Below are 6,386 nucleotides of genomic sequence, written 5' to 3' on the forward strand. Positions count from 1 at the left end.
AAATGTAAAGGAGAGTTTGGCTTGGGACCATATTCACTATTGGTAGTTGTTTACCCTTAGTGTTTGTCATATATTATGCCAGGCTCCCCTTTTTATGCCTAGAAAAGTTGAGCATTTCTTCATGAGTCTAATGACCATTTTTATTTCCTCTTCAGAGAAGTCTCTCTTTAAGTCTTTAGCCCACTTAGTTATCGAGTAGTTGTTTCTTTGAGGATTTGTTGTCAGGTGATTTAATTTTTTGAGTCCTAAGTATAATTTAGATATAAGACCTCATCCGTTTTATGACTCGTGAAGATATTCTCCCAGAACGTGGGCTTTCTATTGATCTTGTTAGCTATGACCTTTGCCTTGCAGAAGCTCTGATGTTTCATGCAATCCCAATTTTCCAAACTTTCTTTGATTTCTTTTGTTTCCAGTTCTCTCTTAAGAAAATTTCGGCTTGTGCTAAAAAGCCCTAGACTTTCTCCTATTCCTTCAGGTAATGTTTTCATGGTGTCTTCTTTTATTTTGAGGTGTTTGATCTATTTGGAGTTGATTCTCCTGCAGGGTATTATATACAGATCTAGCTTTAGTTTTCTACAGGTGTTGAAGCAATTTTGTCAACACCATTTACTCAAAAGGCTGTCTTTCTTCCATTCTAATTTTTAGCCCCCTTGTCAAAGATTACGTGGCTATAGGTCAGTGGGTTTATTTCTGAGTCTTCAGTCTTATTCCATTGATCCTCAGGTCTGTTCTTGTGCCAGTAACAAGCTGTGTTTTACTATGGCTTTTTAGTAGAGTTTGAAATTTGGAACTGATAGTGCTCCAGTGCTGTTCTTTCTGCTATGGATTGGCAAACCCAGAGCTAGCATTATACTTAATGGTGAAAATTTAAAGCCATTTCTTATAAATTCAGGAATGAGATAAAAAGTCTGCTCTCTCCACTACTCTTCAACTTTGTATTAGAATGCTAGCTGGGGCAATAATACAAGATGCAAACTTAAAGGGCTCCAAATAGGGAAAGATGAAGTAAAACTCTCCCTCTTTGCAGATGATATGATCCTGTATTTAAAGAACCACATGGACTCCACTCCCAAATTATTGAGCTCATCAGAAACTTTGGCAAACTAGCCAAGTATAAAATTCACCCTCAGGAATCAATGGCTTTCCTGTATTCCAATAATGTTAAGATTGCGGGTGATATTAGGAAAGCAACCCCTTTTTAAAAGCCACACAAGAAATAAAATATCTAGGAGTTAAGAAGGACCTCTATGAAAGACATTTTCAAAACCTGAAAAAGAAAATGAAAGCAGAACTAAGGAAGTGGGAAACCACCCATGCTCATGGATTGGGAGGAATAACACCATGAAAATGGCAATACTGCCAAAGGTTATATCCAAATTCAATGTGATACCTACCAATATCCCAATCTCACTCTTCAATGAAATAGAAGTAATCCAAAAATACATATGGAACAATTGAAAACCCAAATAACACTGAGGTTATTTTAGTGATTCTCATTTTGTATTAACACTTTGATTCTAGAAAGTAATCTACGGATTTTAACTTTCTTCCCTCCCTTTGGATAAAGCTCAAAAAACCCTGCCTCTAACTCCCAAGACACTTAACTCTTAGGTCTGGACAATTGTTCTTAGATAGTGGATTACTTAATTGTATTTTGAACGCATAAAACATGCATATAGAAATCTCACATTTTGATCTCATGAGAAAACAGCCTTTACTCCACTCTCAGATTTATTTCCTGAAATGCATTTTTAAAGAGAATATGTTTTCATTTTTAGATGAAAGGCTTGTAGGAAACTATTTTCATAACCTGGCTCCTCCTCCTGCACCTCAACACCTAAAACACAAATTTCAAAACGCATTTAAAAGAAACAATACAAAAACCAAACACTGGGAATGCTCAGATGCAGAACATTTTACAAAACCCAGAATATAACTCTGCTGTCTGAGGGAGGGGCTCTCTGAATAAATTAACAAACAAACCCAAAAGAGCATCCAGGAGTATCGGATGGGAGTGTCCCTGGCTGCTACTCCATGGACAAGGAGCATGGAATGGCTTCCTAAGCCTGCTGGCGAATGCGTGGGGGAAAGTTTCCTTGCCAGTCTGAGTACAAAAGTTGGCATCACCCTGCTTGGGCCTGTCTTTTTTGTCTTTTCCCCACAGCAGAACAAAATCAACCCCTCCTCCACGGCTGATAAATACTGTACAAACTGATCCACAGAGTGGCATCTGTTCAGTCTGCACTCCTTCCTAGGTGGGTGGACCTTGTCCCGTAGTATGCGTGTACTCCCAGGGGCTGATCCTCATGGACCCGGCCCAAGGGACAGGGGGGTGCTAGATGTGAGTCAGTGGCACTGTGTTATTCATGCAGCAGCTGCCAGGTTGCTGCCCTAGCCCAACAACAGGTGCACCCTGATCTTCTTCCACAGTCCCAGGCGAGGGGTGCTCACAACGGCCCTAGGTGGGCAGGCTTCCAGTAGGATCCTACTTCACCAGAGGGACCAGCATGCCTGATTAAGTGGCTGCAGCCTGAATTAATTATTAATTATTTAATTGTTTAATGGAGCAGTATTTTTGCCAGTTGTGAGGCTTGAACTCTGAGCCTGGGCACTGTCCCTAAGCTCTTCAGCTCAAGACCAGTGCTCTACCACTTGAGCCATAATGCCACTTCCAGCTTTATCTGCTTATGTAGTGCTGAGGAATTGAACCCAGGGCCTCATGCATGCAAAGCGAGCACTCTACCACTGAGCCACCTTCTCAGCCCTGGAGCAGTTTTAAAGAAAATGATTCACATTACTGTATGATATTATTGGAGAGTAACTTTTCTTCCATATGTGCCCAAAGCACAATGAAATGTAAACAGATTTGAACTCACGGTTGGAAGAGTATCCTACATACCACTATAAGTATTGTGACATTTGTCCAAATTGACAGAACAGCTTTCTAGGACCTCTAACCTGCTATTTCATAGACCTTTTGTAGCCACCTTATTTCCCCATACAGGCATGGCCTGGCTTCCTTGCCGCTCCCTGTGCATTTAACAGTTCAGTAATATGCAGTAGGCTCTCTTGTACAGCACCCTGTCACTCTGTTATCCCCCCACAGAACACATATGCACAATGCTTCAGATTGTAGGCTTAAAAAACATAATTAGGATTCATGAATACTAGATTATATAAAAAACACTAACATTTTAATAAAGTTAGAAAAATAGAATGAGCATTTTATAACCATCAGGACAAAAAAAATACAGGTTTTCCCAGGAATGGGGGAAGGAATCTCTAAATCTAGATTGGCTTCTAAGTTGCCTTCAGAAAAAATTCTGCCTCAGAGTCCTAAAAGGGATTTACTTCCTCATTAAAGACAGGGTTTTCTTCCTGAGTCCAAGGAGGGACAGATTCTAATTTCTCAATTGGAAACTGGATCCCCTTCAGGAGGACAGATTGGTCAGGATATTCTGTGAAGAAAGATTCCCTTTCCTCAACTGAATCTAGATTTTGGACCTCACTTATTGGTTTTCCTGAAGATACACTGGGGTCATTTTCCATTAGCATACATTTACACTGCATACCAAGACATGTCTTTTTTACTTGTTTGGAGCTAATCTAGGTGGATTATCAACATCAATGGAAGATATTCTGGATCATCTTCTTCCTTGGCAGTAAGTGCAGCTACTCCTGCTTCACATGTGGGGTTCAGAACCAGTGGGATGTCCACAGGACTCAAAACCTGCTTGGGCCTTTCTATATATTAAAAAAACACCCTCTATGTTCACATGCCTTCTGGAGATCAGTAATGTTTTCTGATCTCCATGAGTCATCATAAACGACATCACTGATGGGTTCTTTATCTGGAGAACTGCAGGAGCTGCTCTACTGTGATACAAACCTGAGAATGGAAATAGGTACAGGAGTCTTAGAACTCAAGAAGTTAAGGTGTGACAAACTTTCATGAGAATCTAATGGGGGAAGCTGTAGAACTTGAGTTTGGACTGAACACTGATGAGAAGTTAGCATGTTTCTAATGAGTGGCTACTTCCACGTTCCTTCAAAGGAGAACAGATATTACCTGGCAAAGAATATCCATAAAAGGATATTTTGCCAAGCTGGGGAGTACTAAGGGCTCTATGCCCATCCTGCCCATGCCTAAAGACCCAAGTTCCATCCATATTCACCAGCTCTGAGGTTTCTAAACAAGGACTTCTTCCATTTTTTCTTGGTCTCATGGGCCATGCGTTCTTCTAGCTGGTCCAGAAGAATATGTAAGCAGAAGAGCAAGTCTAAAGAGGGCATCTTGAGCTTGACATACTGTGTAAGTTCTTTCAGGGTGTCATGGTTCTTGTTCTCATAGAAATCATCAAGGTAGAAGTCCATCCACATAGGGAAGATGGAACAAACTAGGCTATGGGCAGATTGGTGACAAGGAAAATGAGAGCCTTTCCTCCCCATCCTGAGCTTTGTACTATAGCCTCTTTCTGGCGGGACTTGCATGTTGTAGGAAGAGACTCCTGCAAGCAGGATGCTCCTCACAACCCACTTCTAGAAATTTCTCAAATATAATCATCTAAAATTCTCCCTATGTTAGGAGGAGAAGGTTGTTTCCCCTCTTGATCTGACTTGCTATACATACCCCCCTCGTCATCCATGAGAGTCCAAAACCACAACCACACCCACACTGTGTAATCTGCTATCCACTGAAGTGCCAAGCCTCAACCCCCTGGTGAAAATCACAACTGGTGTGCAAAGAAGGAAGTTGACTTTGATTCAGACACCTCAAAGATACCCAGTTTTCAAAGACAGAACTTCTCTTTGTGTCAACGTCCACTTACTTCTTCATCTTGTTCATCTTCCTCCCAGTTACGGTAGAAGGATCTGTACCAATGGGAGGAGAGAAGGAAGTTAACTCTATGCTTCTCCTTTTCTGAACTAACAGGACAGACATGGGACTGGTTAAGTCACATATGGTAATGTAAACATAACAGACAAAAAGTAGAGATATGTCTACACAATTTCATGGAAATTCTGTGAGGATGCTTATCAGCATTTGTCCAAATAAATGTCCCATGGCTCATGCCTCTAATCCTACTAATCAGGAGGGTGAGATCTAAGGATCACAGTTTGAACCCAGTCTAGTTTGTAAAATTCTAAAGACACTTATCTTCAATTAACCAGCCAAAGGCCAGACCTGGTATTGGAGCTTAAATGGTAGAGTGATATGAACAGAACAGCACTCAGGCCCCAAGTTCAAGTTCCATTCTTTCTTCCATCTATATTCCTTCAAAGGCCTCCAAGATAGTGATTTCCTAGGTGAGGGTGGATGTTGGGTGACACTGGCTCATTCCTTTAATCCTAGTCTCTCAGCAAGCAAACTGTTAAGGCTCCACTAGCTTCTGAGGAAAATGAAATGTTCTGGCAGGCCACTCGTAAGGAGTTATCCAGGGAGTGCACTTCTTTGTCTCAAGCCAAGCTCCTGTGATAAAACCCCATTGAAACAGTCTCAGAGAGGTACCAAGTATTCCAATAATCTGCCAGGGGGTCTCATCAGTCCTGGATTTGAATGAGGAACACTCACTTTTTAAACAATATCCAGCAACTGCTCCATTGTCTCCCACTCTCTATAGTGGCGGTGGAAGTTTCCAACATAGAAGAGATCACCTTTCTGGTAGGCAGGGATCAGGTCCATTACCAGTATTTCCAACAAGCCTGAGTCCAAGCTCCATATATTATAAGGCACATTCAGGATTTGAGCAGACTCATTGTCACACTAAGGTGGTAAAAAGAATGAATCTTTGAAACATGGAAATGGGAGTACACTTCAAAATGAGTAATAGAGTAATAGGATTGAAAAGTACACAGTAAATATTTTATCAATATACCCATATAAAAACACAAGAAGAAGCCTGTACTGTGGGCTAGAATGAGATTAAATAGGTTTCCTGTCATAGTTACACCTGACCTGAGTTGACTTGTGATTCCCTTTATTTCTTCTTATAAAAAAGCCTGAGACATTGGATTCGTGGTTTGGCACTGATCCAATGTCTGCAGTATCGAGTGAGGCACTCACCCCTCTCATGCCTGGGACCTGATTCTCTTGAACTTTGAAAGCAATACAGGAATGTCTTTCTTGTTTCTGAGCCACAGGCCAAGTGAGCTGGCTAGAGCTGACTGTAAGTTACAGTTGCCTGGGTCTCAGAGTTCCATATTCTATTCCATTGTGAGGGAAGTAGTGTCATCTCTCAGAGCCCAATGATCTAAGCTGCTTACTCACATAAGACCATCCCAAAGAAAAACGGGAGGCTGAAATTTCCCCTCCCACATCACTCTATACAAATGTGGACATTGTCAAATCCCAACATCCTCAGGTAGGCCTAGGAACCAGCATG

At 41.3% G+C, this 6,386-nt stretch overlaps 1 long non-coding RNA gene across 1 annotated transcript; it reads right to left on the bottom strand.

Annotated features, from left to right (window-relative positions):
- Window positions 1-3,246: 3,246 nt before the first annotated feature.
- On the bottom strand, window positions 3,247-6,169 carry LOC138814957 (uncharacterized). The gene is made up of 4 exons (XR_011368139.1): window positions 6,068-6,169; window positions 5,576-5,767; window positions 4,833-4,875; window positions 3,247-3,892 (listed from the first exon to the last, which is right to left on the bottom strand). It is a non-coding gene; the product is annotated as an uncharacterized lncRNA (long non-coding RNA).
- Window positions 6,170-6,386: the final 217 nt, after the last annotated feature.

The sequence above is a fragment of the Dipodomys merriami genome, unplaced genomic scaffold (assembly GCF_024711535.1).
Source record: "Dipodomys merriami isolate MVZ:Mamm:240054 unplaced genomic scaffold, mDipMer1.0.p SCAF_107, whole genome shotgun sequence".
NCBI classification, from domain to species: Eukaryota; Metazoa; Chordata; class Mammalia; order Rodentia; family Heteromyidae; genus Dipodomys; species Dipodomys merriami.